This window comes from Kogia breviceps, chromosome 5 (assembly GCF_026419965.1).
Source record: "Kogia breviceps isolate mKogBre1 chromosome 5, mKogBre1 haplotype 1, whole genome shotgun sequence".
Classification (NCBI taxonomy): Eukaryota; Metazoa; Chordata; class Mammalia; order Artiodactyla; family Physeteridae; genus Kogia; species Kogia breviceps.
In genome coordinates, this window is record NC_081314.1 from 56,732,657 (window position 1) to 56,755,795 (window position 23,139).

Below are 23,139 nucleotides of genomic sequence, written 5' to 3' on the forward strand. Positions count from 1 at the left end.
AACTGAGAGCCCAGAGGGTGTTCTCTTAACTACTGCATTTTATTTATTTATTTATTTATTTAAATTATTATTGGAGTCTAGTTGATTTACAATGTTGTGTTAGTTTCAGGTGTACAGCAAAGTGAATTAGTTATACATATACATATATCTACTCTTTTTTTAGATTCTGTTCCCATATAGGTCATTACAGAGTATTGAATAGAATTCCCTGTGCTATACAGTAGGTTCTTATTAGTTATTTACTGTATATATAGTTAAGCTACTGCATTTAAAAATAATCTAGTACTATTTAAATGTTGGCTACTACAGTGCTGGTACTATAGTGCTGGGTCTCAGATGGAAAATGTGTATATCTTTCTATAGGAATCTTCCCCTTATCAGTCATGGCAAAGTTAAAAGGACAAATGTATTGAGGGAAAAAAAAAAAACAGTTAAAAGCAACATATCTTTAGGATGGGGAATTCTTTGTATAAAAACACACCAGTTGGTTAAATATATTTGAAGGCTGAACCAACTAGAAACATGCATTGATTCTGATTTTCGTTGTTGCCATGTCATATTTACTGTGGACTGTACCTGAGTGATTCTGACCATGTAAAATCATTTCAACACTGAAAATAATATTCAAAATAGCACAGACGCCAGATGACCAGAAGGGAGAGATGATATCAAGTACTACTTTAACTCATCGACTTCCCAATTGTCAGATTTGCACATTATCTTAGTCTCTTTTTACTGCCAAGAAATGATATCAGAACAAGCCAAATGAATGAGAACTGCTTTTCCCCGAATTAGTATTGCAGATCTTCCTTCAGGGTCCTGGTGAGCCCTGTTGCCACATCACTTTCCAAAAATACCCATTGAGCAGCTGCAGACTCTCCAATGCCCAACATTTAGGCTATCTTTCACGCTAGCCTTTGGTGATGTTGAATAGAAGAAACAGGTCTGCAGATGAGAAGAAGGAAATCTTGCCATTATTTTCCATCTATTATGGTTACACTAATTAGAAGAACTTGGAAAAGTTTGCAGCACAAACCCATTTTGCATTTCTGGCCTACATGTGATACCTAAAAATGTCTATTGTTAATGTCAGCCTGAAAATGTTTTAGTTTGTTGAAGAATTTCTCTAGGTGCCCAAATTTATAAAGTTACTGTCTGAAATATAATACTGTCAAAAGATCGACAGTGAGTTGATATAGATAGGGCAGAAGTTCAGGTGCAATTCTCTGTATTTCTGGTGAGCTTGACAAGTCACAAATATCTTGTATGCTGTCCTCATTATGACTTGAAATCACTTCTAGGTTCAAGGAGTGCATTGTCAATAGTATTATGGTGAACATAAAAAAGAAAAAACATAACCATGATGAACTTGTCATTTAAAATAAGCCAAAAAATTTAAAATTAATAAAATAATCTCTAAGCTCCATCCCTAAAACGAAACTCCATCATTGATAAAATATCATTTTTTTTAACCTTTGTAGAGGGCTACAAAAATTGTGTTTCTCACATTTTTTAAAATGCATTAGGGAAGAAAAAGCAATGATATTATTATATGTTTTACACATGAATTTATTTCTTCTTTGTATGATATTTGTCTGGCAACTTTATCATTTATTTACTTTTTTTTTTTTTTGCGGTACGCGGGGCCTCTCACCATTGTGGCCTCTCCTGTTGAGGAGCACAGGCTCCGGATGCGCAGGCTCAGGAGCCATGGCTCACGGGCCCAGCCGCTCCGCGGCATGTGGGAACTTCCCAGACTGGGGCACGAACCCACGTCCCCTGCATCAACAGGCGGACTCTCAACCACTGCGCCACCAGGGAAGCCCCATTTATTTACTTTCAAATAAAAGTCTTCTTTCATCACTTAGTATTCAGAATCAACAGAAATAATTGGTATATACAGAGATCAAGTAGTTAGTACATGTTGAAGCTATAACTCCCAATCGATAACATAAAAGGGTAAACTAAAATCTCTCTCCTCTTCTTCATTAACATACTACTAACCAATAAAGGAAATTTTTCCACCCAGTGCATGAGTAGCAAATGTTATCAATGTCCTGCGCAAAATTACTCCTGAAACAGTATTTTAGTGAAAACGTGAAATTATTGGTCAGGATATATGTGAAGGAAAACAAGCCTGTTGGGATTAGAGCTATAATAGGATTTCCAGATTTAGCAAATAAAAATACATGACACCTAGTTAAAACTGAATTTTATATATACAATGAATAATTGTTTTGTATAATTATGTCTCATGTATTTACATATTCTGTACCATACCACACCACACCATACCCTAAAATATCAACAATGTTTATCATTGTTGAGTTATGGAATTATTTGTGATTTTAATGTTCTTTTCATTATTCATTAGGTGTGTAGGGTTGTATGCAACTTGACTTTCTAGAACAGAAGTCTGGGAAGGGACAGAACACAAGCCTTATATTTTGGCAATGCCCTAAGGTAAGAGATTCCCTTAGGCTCAGGCCAGGACTCCTTTTACCAGAATCTACTGAAGTACCCTGCAGAAGGGAGGGGTCAGAAAAGAAATTCCTCAGAGGATCAAGTAGTTAGTTAAAGCCTAGGCAAAGGCTGGAGAGTCAGAAAGCAGGCAAGCACACTGCAGAGGTGAATGGAACCCTCTCCTTCAAGGAGGAGAAACCAAGAATGGGCTTTTCATGTTGAGACTCCAAAATGCTAGGTGAAGCCACTTCAGTGCCCCTCACTTGTCATTTGATGGTTCTTACTGAGACCCAGGGCTGTAGGAGTTAATGGGGATGGAGAAGAAAGGAGGATGAGGATGGTGGGAAGTGAGGCCCAATGGAGACATAAGGGGATGCCACCATGGAGAATTTTGTTATTTTATGGAAACAGTATCTTGGAGATTACTTTTGTTTTCAAAACTATACTTGATGAATAATGGGAGAATCAGTTTTAGGCAATTTCTGATCTTGCCAAGACTGAATTTAAGCAAACAGGGCGTCGCTAGACAAATCCTGAGTGGATTCCCTGATTTACGAACTTATAAAATGGTCCTGCAGGGATGATCAAAAGCACATATCTATCTTCAAGTCCTGTCATCTCGTTAAAGTAGAAGAGTTTTGCATAAACATGCTTGATGTCCAAAAAATTATCATGGGTTCTAAATTGTAGGGGAGAAGAGAATTGTATCTCAGACAAGCTCGGAATGAGATAATTTCTCTGGAAATACACTTTGAGAATACGCAGCATCCCAGTTCTCACGTGTTCTATTGTAAAATTTGAGAAGGAGCCAGAAAGGAACACCAAAACTGCTGCTTCATGAAGATGTCTTGTCTTTCCTTTAGTCACTGTTTAAGAACCATCCTTTACCAAGTATCAAAAATCAAAATCTTATCTGGGAATTCAGTTTAGAAATACAAGAGAAAGAGACATCAGGAAAGAGAAAGACAGAGAGAATGAATCTGTAAACACAGTAGCTAACAGATGCCTGGCAGTGACCAGGCAAACAACTTTAAAATAGATTTGTATTCTTACTCAAATTAAACATGCCATATGACTTGTTTCTATTCAATTAACTGCTTGCTCCTCGTAGCCAGCCAGGCCAGAACTTCCACCACCACACTTTTCCTGTGCCAAGTTCCTGGCTGTGTGTTAAGACTGGAGGGTATAGAGGGAATGCCATTGCCTCCAGCTGATATGGGTTAATAACTGAGACACAGGAACCATTTGGGAGAATAATGAGTCGCTTCATGGTCTAAACACCAGCTCCAGGCAATGGCTGACCAAATACAAAATCATCCGGAGGAAGTGGAGGCTTCCACTGAATCTTGAAAGAGGAAACTTTGAAACAAATAAAAGTATATTTTAACAAGCAGGTAGTAATTTTATGGAACTCGAGCCTTCAAGATGGTGTATAGACCAGCAACAACGACGATGACAAACCAGAAAAAGGTAAAGGACTTTAAAAAAGTGGTGGAGTAAATGACACAGCACAGTTCTTCTCACTTAAAACTGTTCATTAAACCATTGGAAAAGGGAAAAGAAATTAACATCTGCCAAAATGAATGGGCTAGAGATTTAACATCGATGTGAAAGAACTGAGTGATAGTTGAAATTCTTGTCTTTGGTTAAATTTAACAGGAACACCGTTGGTACTTAGCATTTATATGTGATGTCAGTGTTTAATTTCATATAGATAAAAGCATTTATTGTGCTACCTATGTTGTTATTCTAGGGTTTTAAGTGTTAATTTGAACATGACTGCCTCTTGCATTCCATCGAGTATATTTTTGGCATTTATTAAGATGAGCATATGACTTTTCCACCTTTAGCCTATAAATGTAGTGGTTACATAAGTGGAATATCATGTGGCTGAGCCTAGGCTCCTGAACCATGGTTTACTCTGAGAGGCCTTCTATGACACCCCCATCGAAGGTTAGATCCCCTGTTAGGCGTCCCCATGGCGCCTTGTACCAAGCCTGCCCCAACATTTGTAAGGCCTGGGGCAAGAATACAAATGAAGGCTTACATCCCATATGTCTGAATATTTTAAAACTATCAATCAGGCTAACAGAACATTAAATGAAATATGTTCCATCCTGCTACCTTGACAAATATATCCTCAAAACCACCTGGAAAACAAGGTTCAAATTACAATTTTCAGCATCTTCAGAGCTCTGTGCTGGAATATGACTTTGGGGAGAAGTGGCCTAGCCCCTTGTCCTCACTCTGTGGCCACTCCTCCTTCCCTTCCCACTCCTGCCTCCGACCAGAGCTGCCAGGGGCTTCTTCTGCCTGTGTGTGGGCAACCCAGACCACACATTCAGTCCCTGTTCACAACCTTCCCCAGGCATTGTGTTTTATGTGTTCACTGGTAGACACATAAGCACAGGCTCTATATTCAGCAGGTGGCTCTAGAGAAGTCTGCTCTGGCCCTAGGAGTGGGTTTGGACCTTTTGAGCAGGGAATTCTGGCATCCCTGCTATTCACAGGAGGTTTAGTGGTTGATGTGGGCTCCAGATGGGCATATCCAGGATGCCCCACAGATGCCTGCTGTCTCTCTGCCTGGTGAGAAGGGGCCAGAGTGGGGTTCTCTGAAACCTGAGGCCGAGGCCAAGAACCCTTTTTGCCTGGATCTAAGGGTAGTAGTGCCTTGAACCATCCTCTCATAACATTTATCACAGTTTATTCTCACTTCTTTGTTTCTTGCTAGACCTTAAACTCCATGAGGGCAGTGGTCTGTCTTGTTCATTCTTGCATCACAGGTTCCTAGCCTGGTGCCTGGCATCAATTAGGTATTTATAAATAATCTTAGAATGAAAAAAATGCTAATCATTTTTAAAAGGGGCTATGTCTTTTAAAGTACATCTGTGAAATTTATAAACATTATAATATTTTAGGGCTTAATGAATAATGTTAATTAAAAGTCAAAATTTTACAGGCTTTAGCTTTTAACTACATTGATATAAAACTAGAAATAAATAGTATACATATAACCAAAACTCATACGCATAGAAACTGAAAAATCCTTTCAAATGATAATAGAAGGGAATATTTTTATTTTTATTTTTTTATTTTTTTGCGGTATGCGGGCCTCTCACTGCCGTGGCCTCTCCCGCTGCGGAGCACAGGCTCCGGACGCACAGGCCTACCGGCCATGGCTCACGGGCCCAGCCGCTCTGCGGCACGTGGGATCCTCCCGGACCAGGGCACGAACCTGCGTCTCCTGCATCGGCAGGCGGACTCTCAACCACTGCGCCACCAGGGAAGCCCAGAAGGGAATATTTTTAAATTTGACAAGATATTTAGGAAGAAAATCTATATGTATGCAATATTCCTAACAGCATTTTCTATAAGAAACAAAACTGGAAACATTTAAAATCCAGACTAATTGGGAAATGGTTATAGTATATCAAATCGATGAAGTACTATAAGCTGATGAAATTAAAATAAAAATTAATGATAATATGAAAAATATGTGCAATATAATTTTAAGCGAAAAAAGTACAATGTAAAATTTATACCATATATTTACAATAACAAAGTTATTTTTATATATGAACAAGATGCGGGGAAACAGAAAAATGATAACAGCTACAGCAGGGTGGTAGAATTGTGGTTCAAATTCCTCTTTTAAAAATAGTTTAATGATATTATAACAAGGCCTCTGTATAAAACAAAAAATTTAATAATACTAAATAAAACCACTTAGGTGTGTGTAGATTTGAGTGCCAAAGTATATTTTTTCTCAGTTAAGAGAGTGCTTTTAATTAGTTTTTGTTTACTCATGCTCTATATGTTGACATAACTTTATTTAGAAAAGTAGATTAACTGAATTTTATACTCACACATGATTATATACAGTCATATACATAAAATGTATATTTAAATGTAATTTATATCTTTACTATAATTTATCTTTTTTTTTTTTTTTTTTTTTTTGTGGTACGTGGGCCTTTCCCCGTTGTGACCTCTCCCGTTGCGGAGCACAGGCTCCGGGCGCGCAGGCTCAGCGGCCATGGCTCACGGGCCCAGCCGCTCCGCGGCATGTGGGATCTTCCCGGACCGGGGCATGAACCCGTGTCCCCTGCATCGGCAGGCAGACTCACAACCACTGCGCCACCAAGGAATCCCTATAATTTATCTTTTTATGTAATTTATATTTTTTTATTTTTATATAGTTTACTGAGATAAATTTCGACACACTGGAGAAAGCCCAGAGGAAAGGAAATGTAACTTGAAACTTTTCCTTTTGAAAACTAAGGACTTCTAGCCTGGAGAAGACCAAGATTATATTTCATAAATATCTTAGATACAAATTGAAGTCCTGCAGAAAGGGCCACAAACATTCATTCATTCAACAAATGTTTCTTAATAGCCTGCTATGCTTTGGGAGCCTATGTTAGATGCTGGAGAAGCAGTGATGAATAGTACTAGACCGGGCTTTCCTGGTGGCGCAGTGGTTGAGAATCCGCCTGCCGATGCAGGGGACGCGGGTGCATGCTCCTCCGGTCCGGGAAGATCCCACATGCCGCGGAGTGGCTGAGCCTGTGCGTCTGGAGCCTGTGCTCCGCAACGGGAGAGGCCACAACAGTGAGAGGCCCGCGTGCCACCAAAAAAAAATAATAATAATAATAATACTAGACAGGCGAGTGACCATGGAAGCTACTGTGATGTCCTGATGGGAGAAAGTATAGCCAGAGGATGTAACACTCAGGAAGTCAGATTTCAGTGAACTCAATTAAACACTTCTGGTCAGAGCTGTTCAAGAATGGACAGATTGCCTACGATGAAGCAAATTCCGTTCAGCCTGCACAGCCCACTGGCGGTGATGGTATTTTAAAAAGTAGGTATGTAATTGGACCAGAAGACTTTTGAACTTTGAGATTCCCTCTATCTCATGCCCAAATCATAGACAAGTGCTCCAGAGCAGACCAAAGAGGAGAAATAAGACTCAAACTACGTTGGTAGAGAATTGGTTTGGACAGAAGGGACGAACTTGCTTTCAAAGTAATAATTCACTTCAGGTTGTGACTAAAAAGTTAGAGGAAACACTGACAGAGGCTGTGAAAACACCCATCTTATGTGGAGCATTCTCTTCTCCTTTAGAGGCAAGAAGCAGCATCTGATGGCCGCTGCAAATTTATCTTGGCTTAGCTACTGAAATGTTCTTATCTGTGGATGGCTGAGGAAATCAGTACCTGAAAGGAAGCTTCAGGAAAGAACTGGGAGGGAGAGGAGGACGTGGAGTTAACAGCTGAGGAGTCGGAGAGCATGATTGCCTGTATCAATGACAGCCGTAGGGGAGACAAGGATAGGGCCCATTAGTTTCTGCAGGAAATGAGGCAGTGGAGGTTCTGATGAGGGGAGTCTCTGTGACTTGAGGGGACCTTTAGAGATGGTGGTGGCAGTTTGTGTCAGGACATGAAAGGTGAGAATGAGGCGCTGTCACTGTCAGAGGTATAGCATGGTGAGCTGTGTTGCAGTCGGGAGTGAGAAAGGCGCCAACGGGTCACTGATGAGCGCCAGGGAAGGGACTGGGACTCCAGGCAGGAGAGAATGGGAAGATACCGGTAAATTGCTCCTCCTGTACTCAGTACACGCAGCCCTTTCCACACAGCAGGCCCTAAGGCGTGGGTGGGATTGTGAGACCTGCTTGGAGATTTCTGACTTGAGCAGGTCATAAATTGTGGATTTATAATCACTGATTTAAATGTGCTATTTACTAAGAATGTACTATTTTTAGTACATTTTTCAAATGTACTATTTACTAAAAATTTTTCAAATGTACTGTTTACTAAATGATTTTAGTAAATGGTACTATTTACTAAATATACTATTTTTCAAATGTACTATTTACTGATTTTTCAATTGATTAAAAAAATTTTCAAATGTACTATTTTTCAAATGTACTCCTTACTAATGTACTATTTTTCAATGTACGATTTTTCAAATGTACTATTTACTAAATAGTTTCAAATGTACTATTTACTGATTTTTCATATGTCCTATTTACTAAAAATCCTGTTGTTAACAGGTGCTGCTGAACTCCCTCAATGAAAATTCCAAAACAAAAATTAAACAAAGCAAATGAAATCCAGATTGAAAAAAAAAAGTCTTACCCTTATGAGTTAAGCTGCTTTCACAAACACCACATCATGTCACCCTGAGATCAGAGACAGGGAGTCACACTTTCATCTGTTCTTCGCAAATGAGGAAACTGAGGCTTAGAGCTCAGAGGTCTGATGGGGAGTAGCCAGATTTAAAATGCAGGTTTTCTGACTGTGGTTCCTAAATGCCTTCCACTGAATTGCTGCAGCATTTTACTTGTCAAGGAAAGCTGCTGCCGTTTGTCACGCTCCTTGGCAATTTGTAAGTGCTTCTTTTGTCAGCATAGTATACAAACTGATAACTTTAACCTGAGAGCAATGATCTAGTGAAGCACAAGGATATGGTAAAAGTAGGGATGGTGATTTATTTCAGTTTTTCAGAACCATTAATTGGATAAAATATGGGTGGCAAGATTATAATCACTACATATGTAGAGTATAAATATAATCTAGTTGGTTTCTGAGCAACTCTTTTTTAGGAATAAAGGCTGCCATCTTTCCTTTGGTCTGATATCACAGTGTTGGTCTCAGGACAGCTAGACAGGAGGACATTGACCACTTGCCTTATGTATTACCACTTCGAAGAAAAAGTTGCTCAAAGAGTATGTCTAATTGATATGCATCTACTACCATCATTTCTGCACATAGAGGCTAAAATGTATTTCATTTCCTTTTTCTTCTGATCCAGCTCATTTTTATCATTAGATACTTTAAGATTTTCCTTATAACCTTCTTTGCCCTTAAAACTAGAAACCTGGGCTTCCCTGGTGGCGCAGTGGTTGAGAGTCCGCCTGCCAATGCAGGGGACACGGGTTCGTGCCCTGGTCCGGGAAGATCCCACATGCCGCAGAGCAGCTGGGCCTGTGAGCCATGGCCGCTGAACCTGCGTGTCTGGAGCCTGTGCTCTGCAATAGGAGAGGCCACAACAGTGAGAGGCCCGTGTACCGCAAAAAAAAAAAAAAAAAAAAAAACTAGAAACCTATCTAATCAGTAGTTTTGACTTAAAAGAATGTCAGAAAAAGAGGGAATAGACACATTAGCAAATTCATGAATGTTGATACTTCTAATATCAAATATAAACATTTGTTTATTTAACTGGGTCTCTAACTTTGCAGCCATCTTTTGCTCTCAGAATAGGTTTGGATTTAATACGTAGAAATGAATGAATATGTTTGTCTTCCACTTCTTAGTAAAGGCCCCCTCTCAAGTCACTCTTTTCATAGAATGACATTTCACATTAAGGTCATATTGGCACCTGGTTTTCTTCATAATTACCTGTTTGTATCAGGGCCCTCATTAGTAAATTTGCTAATATTTATTTCCTCATTATCAACTGAGGTCAAGCTGTCTTTTTGCATTAGTTATTTGTTTATTAAACTAGCCAAAAAGTCAACATGTTTTCATACAGAATTATCTGATGATAAGGCAAGGATAACAAGGAACATATTAGGCACTAGAAAAATATTTCAATGTAATGTATAAATAGAGGTTGACTTGAACAAGTAAAAAGTTGAAAAAATTATATTTGAAAAGAGAAAACCTTTTAACTTAAAATGTATTGATTTTAAAATGTTTTTCAAAGAACTAGTCCCTGCATTTCGGAAGCTGCAGACCAGGTTATTAAAAGCAGATGCAGTGTAGGGATATTTGTGGACAATTTTCCAAGGTTCTCTAGTTTATTCATACATCTTGCAAACGAGGTAGTAACCACTCTTTGTTCTGGATCATCTTTTTAAGGATATTTGTATATTGAACAGCCTTGGAAAAAAGAGGTAGTGTTTCCCTCTGAAAAAAAAGGGAAGGCATGCTTACTGCCCATTATAAATGATCCGGCTTCCCTAAACTTGAGGTTCTTCTCCTATAACACAGTCCATAGTGGGTGTAGGTATCCATCAGGCCTCATCTGTATCACTCCTGTGGGACTTGGAGATAAGGGGAGCTGAGGCAAATGTGATGATGCTCATGTTGCTTGCTCTGCCGCGAATAATAAAGTCCTTTGTCTGTGACCCAGGAGTCTCATGCCTTCTACTGCCATCCACAAACTCTGGCAGGCCATCCTATTAGCTTGCAAGCAAAGTAATATCTCATACTCCTCACAATTCTTCACAAGCCAGTAGCTGAGAAGGAAGCAATTTAGCATATACTGTGTTCTCTATGAGTCAGAGGGTGTGGTAGGCAGAACACAGGCTTCCCAAAGACCCCTTGGAACCTGTGAATATGTCATGCAACAAGGAGAGGAGGAACAAAGGTTGCAGATGGAATGAAGGTTGCTAATCGGCTGCCTTCAAGATAAAGAGATCATCCTGGATTATTTGGGTGGGCTCAGTGTAATTGCAAGGGTTCTCTGAATGTGGAAGAGGGAGGCAGAAGAGTCAATGCCAGAGTCAGGAGGGATTTGAAGATACTACACTGTAGATATGGAGCAAGGGACCATGAGCCAAGGACTGCAGGCGACCTCCTCTAGAAGTGGGAAAAGGCAAGGGAACAGACTCTCCTGTTGAGCCTCCAGAAGGATGCAGTCCTCCAGCCAGGGCCTTAATTTTAGTCAGTGAGTCTCATTTCATCAGTGAGACTAAGGTAATAAATTGTGTTTAAGCTGGTGGTACTGTTTTAGGGCAACCACAAAACACAAATAAGGAGGGGAGAGTGTTAAACCTTCCTGACAGGGAATGTTTTGTTTTTTTTCCTCCTTGCCTGCCTGGCTTACGCTAATCATTTGGGCCTCAGTTGAAATTTTCTACCTTTTCTAGGAGAGCTCCTTGTTCTCCTTTTCTGAAGTGGCTCCTCCTGATACTTTTCTTTCAAAGCACTATGCTTTTTGTAGCACTTCCTACAAATTACAATTAAAAACGGGTTTTGTTTTGATTTTTCTGCAGCTAAAACATTATATATACCTCAAGGTGAGATTGAAACTTCTCTTTGTCTATTTCCTTTTTTTGTGAAAGTCTGTCCTTAATTTTTTTTTTTTAACATCTTTATTGGAGTATAATTGCTTTACAATGTGTGTTAGTTTCTGCTGTATAACAAAGTGAATCAGCTATACATATGCATATATCCCCATATCTCCTCCCTCTTGCGGCTCCCTCCCACCCTCCCTATCCCACCCCTCTAGGTGGTCAGAAAACACCCAGCTGATCTCCCTGTGCTATGCGGCTGCTTCCCACTAGCTAACTATTTTACATTTTGTAGTGTATGTATGTCCATGCCACTCTCTCACTTTGTCCCAGCTTACCCTTCACCCTCCCTGCATCCTCAAGTCCATTCTCTATGTCTGTGTATTTATTCCTGTCCTGCCCCTGGGTTCCTCAGAACCATTTTTTTTTTTTTTTAAGATTCCATATATATGTGTTAGCATACAGTATTTGTTTTTCTCTTTCTGACTTACTTCACTCTGTATGACTGACTCTAGCTCCATCCACCTCACTACAAATAACTCAATTTCGTTTCTTTTTATGTCTGAGTAATATTCCATTGTATATATGTGCCACATCTTCTTTATCCATTCATCTCTCGATGGACACTTAGGTTGCTTCCATGTCCATGCTATTGTAAATAGAGCTGCAGTGAACATTGTGTACATGACTCTTTTTGAATTATGGTTTTCTCAGGGTATATGCCCAGGAGTGGGACTGCTGGGTCATATGGTAGTTCTATTTTTAGTTCTTTAAGGAACCTCCATACTGTTCTCCATAGTGGCTGTATCAATTTACATTCCCACCAACAGTGCAAGAGGGCTCCCTTTTCTGCACACCCTCTCCAGAATTTATTGTTTGTAGATTTTTACATGATGGCCATTCTGACTGGTGTGAGGTGATACCTCATTGTAGTTTTGATATGCATTTCTCTAATGATTAGTGATATTGAGCAACCTTTCATGTGTTTGTTGGCAATCTGTATATCTTCTTTGGAGAAAGGTCTGTTTAGGTCTTCTGCACATTTTTGGATTGGATAGTTTGTTTTTGTGATATTGAGCTGCATGAGCTGCTTGTAAATTTTGGAGATTAATCCTTTGTCTGTTGCTTCGTTTGCAAATATTTTCTCCCATTTAAGGGTTTTTTCATCTTGTGTATGGTTTCCTTTGCTGTGCAAAAGCTTTTAAATTTAATTATGTCCCATTTGTTTACTTTTGTTTTTATTTCCATTTCTCTAGGAGGTGGGTCAAAAAGGATCTTGCTCTGATTTATGTCATAGAGTGTCCTGCCTATGTTTTCCTCTAAGAATTTGATAGTGTCTGGCCTTACATTTAGGTCTTTAATACATTTTGAGTTTATTTTTGTGTATGGGGAGTGTTCTAATTTCATTCTTTCACATGTAGCTGTCCAGTTTTCCCAGCACCACTTATTGAAGAGGCTATCTTTTCTCCATTGTATATTCTTGCCTCCTTTATCAAAGATAAGGTGACCACAGGTGTGTGGGTTTATCTCTGGGCTTTCTATCCTGTTCCATTGATCTGTATTTCTGTGTCAATACCATACTGTCTTGATGACTGTAGCTTTGTACTATAGTCTGAAGTCAGGGAGCCTGATACCTCCAGCTCTGTTTTTCTTTCTCAAGATTGCTTTGGCTATTCACGGTCTTTTGTGTTTCCTTATAAATTGTGAAATTTTTTGTTCTAGTTCTATGAAACATGCCATTGGTAGTTTGATAGAGATTGCACTGAATGTGTAGATTGCTTTGGGTAGTACAGTCATTTTCACAATGTTGATTCTTTCAATCCAAGAACATGGTATATCTCTCCATCTTTTGATATTATCTTTAATTTGTTTCATCAGTGTCTTATAGTTTTCTGTATACAGGTCTTTTGTCTTTTTAGGTAGGTTTATTCCTAGGTAATTTTATTCTTTTTGTTGCAGTGGTAAATGGGAATGTTTGCTTAATTTCTCTTTCAGATTTTTCATTAGTGTATAGGAGTGCAAGAGATTTCTGTGCATTAATTTTGTATCCTGCTACTTTCCCAAGTTCATTGATTAGTTCTAGTAATTTTCTGATAGGATCTTTGGGATTCTCTATGTATAGTATCATGTCATCTGCAAATAGTGACAGTTTTACTTCTTCTTTTCTGATTTAGATTCCTTTTATTTTTTTAAATTCTCTGATTGATGTGGCTAAAACTTTCAAAACTATGTTGAATAATAGTGGTGAGAGTGGGCAGCCTTGTTTTTTCCTGATCTTAGTGAAAATGGTTTCAGTTTTTCACCATTGAGAATGTTGTTGCCTGTGGGTTTGTCATATATGGCCTTTATTATGTTGATGTAAGTTCCTTCTATGCCTACTTTCTGGAGAGTTTTTATCATAGATGGGTGTTGAATTTTTATTCTTCAGTTTGTTAATATGGTTTATCACATTGATTGAGTTGCATATAGTGAAGAATCCTTGCATTCCTGGGATAAACCTCACTTGATTATGGTGTATGATCCTTTTACTATGCTGTTGGATTCTGTTTGCTAGAATTTTGTTGAGGAATTTTGCATCTATGTTCTTCAGTGATATTGGTCTGTAGTTTTCTTTTTTTGTGACATCTTTGTCTGGTTTTGATATCGGTGATGGTGGCCTCGTAGAATGAGTTTGGGAGTGTTCCTCCCTCTGCTAAATTTTGGAAGAGTTTGTGAAGGAGAGGTGTTAGCTCTTCTCTAAATGTTTGATAGAATTCGCCTGTGAAGCCATCTGGTCCTGGGCTTTTGTTTGTTGGAAGATTTTTAAATTTTTAATCACCAATTTAAAAATTGGTCTGTTTATATTTTCTATTTCTTCCTGGTTCGGTATTGGGAGGTTGTGCTCTTTTAAGTATTTGTCTATTTCCTCGTGGTTGTCCATTTTATTGGTATATAGTTACTTGTAGTAATCTCTCATGGTCCTTCATATTTCTGCAGTGTCAGTTGTTACTTCTCCTTTTTCATTTCTAATTCTGTTGATGTGAGTCTTCTTCCTTTTTCCTTGATGAGTCTGGCTAGTGGTTTATCAATTTTGTTTATCTTCTCCAAGAACCAGCTTTTAGTTTTATTGATCTTAACTACTGTTTCCTTCATTTCTTTTTCATTTACTTCTGATCTGATCTTTATGATTTCTTTCCTTCTGCTAACATTGGGGTGTTTTTGTTCTTCTTTCTCTAATTGTTTTAGATGTAAGGATAGGTTGTTTATTTGAGATGTTTCTTGTTTCTTGAGGTAGGAGTGTATTGCTATAAACTTCCCTCTTAGAACTGCTTTTGCTGCAGCCCGTAGGTTTTGGGTTGTTGTGTTTTCATTGTCATTTGTTTGTAGGTGTGTTTTGATTTCCTCTTTGATTTCTTCAGTGATCTCTTGGTTATTTAATAGTGTATTGTTTAGCCTCCATGTGTTTGTATTTTTTATAGATTTTTATCCTGTAATTGATACCTAGTCTCATAGTGTTGTGGTCGGAAAAGATACTTGGTACAATTTCAGTATTCTTGTTTTTGTTTTTGTTTTTGTTTTGCGGTACCCGGGCCTCTCACTGTTGTGGCCTCTCCCACTGCAGAGTATAGGCTCCGGACACGCAGGCTCAGCGGCCATGGCTCACGGGCCTAGCCGCTCTGCAGCATGTGGGATCTTCCCGGACCAGGGCATGAACCCGTGTCCCCTGCATCGGCAGGCAGACTCTCAACCACTGTGCTACCAGCGAAGCCCAATTTCAATATTCTTAAATTTACCAAGTCTTGATTTGTGACCGAAGATATGATCTATCCTGGAAAATGTTCCATGAGCACTTAACAAAAAAGTGTAATCTGCTGTTTTTGGATGGAATGTACTATAAATATCAATTAAGTCCATCTTGTTTAATGTATCATTTAAAGCTTGTGTTTCCTTATTTATTTTCATTTTGGAAGATCTGTCCTTTGGTGAAAGTGGGGTGTTAAAGTTCCCTACTGTGATTGTGTTAGTGTCGATTTCCCCTTTTATGGCTGTTAGCATTTGCCTTATGTATTAGGTATTCCTTTGTTGGGTGTGTAAACATTTACAATTGTTATATCTTCTTCTTGGGTTGATCCCGTGATCGTTATGTAGTGTCCTTCTTTGTCTCTTGTAATAGTCTTTATTTTAAAGTCTATTTTCTCTGATATGAGAATTGCTACTCTAGCTTTCTTTTGATTTCCATGTGCATGGAATATCTTTTTCCATCCAGTCACTTTCAGTCTCTGTATGTCCCTAGGTCTGAAGTGGGTCTCTTATAGACAGCATATATATGGATCTTGTTTTTGTATCCATTCACCAGTCTGTGTCTTTTCATTGGTGCATTTAATCCATTTACATTTAAGGTAGTTATCGATATGTGTGTTCCTATTACCATTTTCTTAATTGTTTTGGTTTTGTTATTGTAGGTCTTTTTCCTCTCTTGTGTTTCCTGCCTAGAGAAGTTCCTTTAGCATTTGTTGTAAAGCTGGTTTGGTGGTGCTGAATTCTCTTAGCTTTTGCTTGTCTGTAAAGCTTTTGATTTCTCCATCGAATCAGAATGAGATCCTTGCTGGGTAAAGTAATATTAGTTGTAGATTTTTCTCTTTCATCACTTCAAATATGTCCTGCCACTCTCTTCTGGCTTGCAGAGTTTCTGCTGAAAGATCACCTGTTAACCTTATGGGGATTCCCTTGTATGTTATTTGTTGTTTTTCCCTTGCTGCTCTTACTATTTCTTCTTTGTATTTAATTTTTGATTGTTTGATTAATATGTATCTTGGTGTGTTTCTCCTTGGATTTTTCCTGTATGGAACACCCTGTGCTTCTTGGACTTGATTGACTATTTCCTTTCCCATATTAGGGAAGTTTTCAACTATAATCTCTTCAAATATTTTCTCAGTCCCTTTCTTTTTCTCTTCTTCTTCTGGGACCCCTATAATTCGAATGTTGGTGCATTTAATGTTGTCCCAGAGGTGTCTGAGACTGTCCTCGATTCTTTTCATTCTTTTTTCGTTATTCTCCACTGCAGTAGTTATTTCCACTATTGTACCTTCCAGATCACTTATCTGTTCTTTTGCCTCAGTTATTCTGCTGTTGATTCCTTCTAGAGAATTTTTAATATCATTTATTTTGTTGTTCATCATTGTTTGTTTGCTCTTTATTTCTTCTAGGTCCTTGGTAAACGTTTCTTGTATTTTCTCCATACTATTTCCAAGATTTTGGATCATCTTTACTATCATTATTCTGAATTCTTTTTCAGGTAGACTGCCTATTTCCTCTTCATTTGTTTGGTCTGGTGGGTTTTTGCCTTGCTCCTTCATCTGCTGTGTATTTCTCTGTCTTCTCATTTTGCTTAACTTACTGTGTTTGTGGTCTCCTTTTCACAGGCTGCAGATTCGTAGTTCCCGTTGTTTTTGGTGTCTGCCCCCAGTGGGTAAGGTTGGTTCAGTGGGCTGTGTAAGCTTCCTGGTGGAGGGGACTTGTGCCTGTGTTCTGGTGGATGAGGCTGGATCTTGTCTCTGTGTTGAGCAGAGCCATGTCCGGTGGTGTGTTTTGGGGTGTCTGTGACTTTATTATGATTTTAGGCAGCCTCTCTGCTAATGGGTGTGGTTGTGTTCCTGTCTTGCTAGTTGTTTGGCATAGGATGTGCAGCCCTGTAGCTTGCTGGTCGTTGAGTGGATCTGGGTCTTAGCATTGAGATGGCAATCTCTGGGAGAGCTTTCGCTGTGTGATACATCGTGGAGCTGGGAGGTCTCTGGTGGACCAGTGTCCTGAACTTGGCTCTCCCACCTCAGAGGCTCAGGCGTGACACCCAGCTGGAGCACCAAGACTGTCAGCCACCTGGATGGTCTTCCTAAAGCCTGGCTGCCTGCAGCAGGCTGACCAATGGAATATTCAAATTGGAAATGTTGCCCTAGCACTGTATGCTAGAGGTGATCTCCATTGCTCCATGCCAGAAATAAAAAGGATGGACAGGGCTTCCCTGGTGGTGCAGTGATTGAGAATCCGCCTGCCGATGCAGGAGACATGGGTTCGTGCCCTGGTCCGGGAAGATCCCACATGCCGCGGAGCAACTAAGCCCGTGAGCCATGGCCGCTAGGCCTGTGCGTCCGGAGCCTGTGCTCCGCAACGGGAGAGGCCACAACAGTGAGAGGCCCGCATACCGCAAAAAAAAAAAAAAAAAAAAAAAAAAAAAAGGATGGACAGTTCCTCTAAGCTGGGGTTTCTGTGAATCTAAAGTGGCTCCTCCACTGTCTCTTTCCTTTTCTGCCAAGTGAAGCAGAAGACTCTGAGGCTTTAGAATAGGGCAGTACTCCTCAATATTGTTGAGGTCATGAAAAATGAGGAAAGTATGAGAAACTGTCACAGCCAAGAGGAGCCTATGGAGACATGAAGACTAAATGTAATGCTGTATCCTTGGCTTCCTGTGGCCACCTGGGCCCGCATCCCTGGCAAGCTGCCCTTCATTCTAAGACTATGTTTTCCCTTGTATTTTTAATTTAGAATGTCCTTTCAGTGAAATGATGTTGTTAGAAGGCAGTACCGTTGACTCTTGAACAACAGAGGCTCCAACTCCTGTGCAGTCAAAAATCCGCATATGACTTTGCAGTCAGTTGTCCATATCCTCAGTTCCACGTCTGCAGATTCAACTACCCATGGACCTCGCAGTACTGAAGTACTCATTTAGTGAAAAACATTCGCATACAAGTGGACCTGCACAGTTCAAACCCATGTTGTTAAAGGGTCCACTGCAGTGCCTTTTTTTTTTTTCTCTTTTAAGTGACTTTTCTTGGCTAATAAAATATTGGCAACCTATATTGACCCCCATTTAAAAAACATTATACTCATTCATGAAATAAAAAAATCTGGGAACCACAGCTTTAGATGTTGTCAGATGCCATAGCATCTCATTCTTCCTTCACTGGAACACACACCATATTTTTTTTCATTGCTTTTTTATTTCTGAACAAGAATCCTCATGAAGGGAGAGAATATGACTGTTTGGGACTGCATTCCCAGAGCCTAATGTACCTAGAACAGGCACATAATAAAAATTTGTTGAATGACATTGCAATACAAAATAAAAATTTCCCAGAGGTTAATATGTATATGATGATACTATAAGTATTAAGATTATATTAAGCATGCAAATGCCACAAGATAAAAACCTTCAAAAGTTATGCATTTTGAGACAAAAACAGAGCCATTGCTTTTGCTTGTTCCTAAAATTATATTTATATCTCCAAATCAATGATCTCAAAAGATATTCATACTCCTCATAAAGATTCCTATGTAACAAATTGCTTTTAGAACTCAGTAGTAATAAAAAGACTACCTCTTCCTATGGGCCAGTATTACTTAAGTTAGTAAATGTGAGCTAGCTAAATGAATTCCTTTTCCCTTTTCACCTTGGCTCCTAGTAAGCACATAATAGGTTTTCTGATTTACTTTGTTTCCTGTTTCCTGTCCTGCTTCCTCTGCTCCTTCCCTATTTGATTCCCTTTTTGACTTGTGTTCCTTTGCTTTTATTTTAGCTATGTTTCTTTGTATAGTAAGCCAACACATGTGCTTTCTGAAAAGAAACTAAGGTACAAAATGGCTCAATCACTGATGTATTGAGGCTCCAATACATGAATGTTCATGATTACTAGGCTTGTCTTACACTGTTTCTTCTAATACTTGTCTGATTTTCTCACAGTAAGAATAACATCCAGTTTCCCACTGTGCAGTTTACCTGGTAACCCTTTAAATGAATGAATCAAATGTTTAAAAGCCAAATCCCCTCTTGGACATTATACTCTCTACATAACATTTTAAAAAGGAAAGTAATCTTGAGCTAAAGGGGAATTGTAAGTATACAGTTGTGAACATTCAGTAAATGACCATAAAGGAGAGACATATATTTCCTAGCAGGTATATGTATTTCCAAGCTGAAATATACAAGGACAGGTTTCCCTATGAAATGATACTAGAAATATTAGACTTAGGTCTAGTCAAAAGATTTTTTTAAAGGGATTAATCTCTAGTTACATAGAGTACAAGTAAAAGGAATATAAGCTTTTCTATTGGCTCATGTTTTAATAAATATAGTATGTGACTTCATTAGAGTTTTTTTTTTTTTTTTCATTATTACCAAACCCCAGTTTCTGTGAGGTGGGAGTTGAAAGGGGAAGTGAGGATGGAATGAGCTGCTTCCTGTGATGGGCCGGCCACAGAGGTGAGTCATAGGCCTTCCATAGCCACCTCAGAACATTTCCACTTTATTTGTCTAAATTTATTGAGGTCATATTCAGCCATTCATTGTAGGCATCTGTTCATTAGTATGTGCCCCTTTTATGATTATGCTGTGATTTGGATATGTTGATTATAAAATATTTTGAATATCACTCATGGGTCTATTTAGGATTTTATTTGAAAAGTGGCTCCACTACTAAGTAGGCAGCATTACGTAGTGGTTATAGTTACCATATGTTTGGAATCACATAGGCCTAAGTTCAGGCTCTAACTCTACTGCTTACAGGTAGGGTGATCTTAAGCAAGTTATTTGACTTCCCAGAGCCTTAGTTTCCTTATCTGCAAAATGGGGCTAATGATAATCCTACTTCCTTGGGTGGTTGTGAGAACTGAAAGAGGTGTAGTCATTAAATAGCTGGCACAAACTGACCACTTAATAAGTGTTGACTTAAGCACACAAACAACAGAGCAAATCAGGGTTAAGACTATACCTGTAAGTATTTGAATGGAAGCAATTTCAGGACAATAGAAAACTACTGGGTTTTTTTCTCTTTTTTTTGGCTGGGAAGTGTTTTTTCTCTCCTTTGTATCTTAGAGATGGAGAATGAATAAAGAGAATTTTTAAATCTACCTATGTATCTGTAATCCATCTATAGATTTCAGGTATTTTTTTAAGAACAGTAATCCTGGAGGCAGTTGCTACTCAAAGTTCAGCACTGATGTCATGGAATAAAAACAGCCTTTCCATCAAATCACTCCCACCAGTCAGAGGGAATTCCAAGTTGGGTATCATTATTGACTTAGCTATAATTGACAGTCTTTTTGTTTCTTGTTCTAGAGTAAATATGTAATAGGAGGAGTCACATTATTTTTCTATCTGGAATCAATGGTTCATACCAGACAGTAATTAAAATGTAACACTTTCAACAAAATTTAATACAGAAAAATTCATCCAGAATTAATATGACTGCATTACCATATGCTACCTATAAAACACATTATTAGATGAATATTCCAAGTGAAATCTACATTTAGGTAGCTATTAACCTCTACCATGTTTATTTTTCCTCTAAGAATTTTCTAGAGAGAACAGTGCTAGACTTGATGCATTAGAAATGACATCAAAATCCAAAATGTTACAATCTCAAATAATATACAATTCCTAAAGTGCTGAAGATTTTACAGTCTCTAAATATAAGAGAAATTATGCTTTTATATAAGAACCTTACTACTAATAAAGAGCTTTCTGACTTTTATAGACTAGGAATATTTTTTCTAAATGTTATTGCTTAACTACTATCCCATTTCTTGAAAATATGAGCATGCACTTCATTTTAGAGACATTTACCTCAATCTGTAAGAAATGGCCAATCAGGTCAGCACTGGCACTCCTAAAGGATGGTAACTGAGTTCTAATGCAAGTTTATAACCCAACACAAATTAAAGGGAAGTCGTTTTCTCCTACTCTGCAAAGAATTACCAGAATTGTATAGGGGGAAACTCATTTGCCCAAAAGGTACTTTTCAAACTTGTTTTGAACTGAAAACCATTGCACTCCTAGACAAACACCAACAACCCATTAGAAATTTGGGGTTTATAGCATAGGAGTAGAAATACACAGAAAAGCAAATGCAAATGATACTTAAACATAGGAAAAGATTCTCAACTCATACACAATAAAAGAAATGCAAATTTATCTTCTACTGATTTTTAAAAATATATTATTTTGGAAAAGATTAAAAAATTTGATAACACACTGGTTTGGTGAGAATAAAGAAAAATAGGTCTTCTCATACACAGCTGATGGGAGTATAACTTGGCAATATTTATTAAAATTTCAAATGTGCAAACTTTTGGATTCTAATTTAAGAAGTGTGTCCTGCAGACATGCCTGCATTTGTGCAAAATGACATGCGTACAAGGTTATTAATTGCAACACTATTTCTAAGAGCAAAACACTGGAAACAATCTAAATGTTCAATGGGGAATAGATATCTTCCATATAATAGAATATTATGCAATGATAAAGAGTAGGAAATATATGCTGATATAGAACAGCCTATAAGACTTACTTCTAAGTAAAATCAAGTTGCAGAAAGAATATCATGTACTACCATATTGCTTGTATTTATTAATTTAAACAATGGTTACCCATTTGGAGGGAAATTGGGTGGCTGGAGGGTAGGGCTAGAAAGGGGACTTTTCACCGCATACTATTTTACACCTCTTGAATTTTGAACTATGCGAATATATTACCTATTCAAAAAATAAGTGAGAAAGTTAAGATATATAATCCAAACACAGTGAGTGGCACACCTCCCACTTGTGATAGTCACGCTGTGTAGGGGTGAGCTGATGATTGACCTGAGATTGCACTGTGCGTGTTACTGTCATCAGGATGCACTTAAGTGGAGGTCAGAAACCTATCACAGCCACCTACACCTCTCTCCAGCTTCAGCTAAGCCTTTTGGCGTTCATTTTCATTTTTTCATATTCCTCCTTAGCCTAAATTAACTAGTGGCAGTGGCAGCAACTGTATGATGCCATAAATGGACGTCACCACATGTGAGATCCTGTTCTCTGGACACCTCTTCTGACAAGAATTCTGCCTAAATCCTTTACTTAGCAGTAGGGACTGTTTTAGAATGCACCCTCAGTGTTCATGCCAATAAAGTGGAGAGAAATATACAATAACTCAATTTTAAAGTATCTTTGAGGACAACTCTCTGTGAGAGCCAGAAATGCTGAGCAGGCCCCTGGTGCCAGCAGTGGCTTCCCATACTCTAAGATGACATGTGTCTCTGGTGCTAGAGATCATAATATTTTACTTACTTCTTTTGCTTAAGTGGATACTTGATTGCTACTCCCATAACCCATACAAATGGTAGGACATCTCCTTCATTCCTAATTTGAGATTTGTATCAGGGCTGAGCTGTTTTAAACTACTTCCGGTATTTTTTTTGGTCCATTGCTGAGTGAAGTTTTAAAGTTAAAAAATGATTAAAATAAAAACAGAAGAAACAACTGGTGTGGGGTTACGAGCTTTCAACATTCACACCTTAGGAGGGCATCAGAAAGTGTGAATATTGACTGTTTCATTAGTTTTCATTTCTCACCATTATGCTTGGTATTTAAAATAGTTTATTTGTTGTGTTTAAATCCTACATGCCAGCAAATAATTATCATCCTATCTCAAAGCCAGTGCTCTAGGAAACATCCCAAATAGAGTATACTAAAAGCACAGAGTGCACGCGCGCGCGCGCGCACACACACACACACACACACACACACACACACACACACAGAGTATGTTAATAAAGCCACTGAGAATTCTTATTTATCAATATTTTAAATTAATTTTTTAAGCACTCAGGTAAATTAAGGTAACTCTTTTATTTAAAAGG

At 38.5% G+C, this 23,139-nt stretch overlaps 1 protein-coding gene and 1 long non-coding RNA gene across 2 annotated transcripts in view; one reads left to right on the plus strand and one right to left on the minus strand.

Annotated features, from left to right (window-relative positions):
* The window catches only part of LOC136794241 (uncharacterized), a 372,844-nt gene that overhangs the window by 231,572 nt on the left and 118,133 nt on the right, over positions 1–23,139 (plus strand). Inside the window, exon 4 of the long non-coding RNA XR_010840672.1 lies at positions 19,645–19,718. This is a non-coding gene — a long non-coding RNA (uncharacterized lncRNA). The remainder of the gene's footprint in view (positions 1–19,644; positions 19,719–23,139) is intronic.
* The window catches only part of SPATA16 (spermatogenesis associated 16), a 238,980-nt gene that overhangs the window by 200,633 nt on the left and 15,208 nt on the right, over positions 1–23,139 (minus strand). The window lies entirely within an intron of this gene.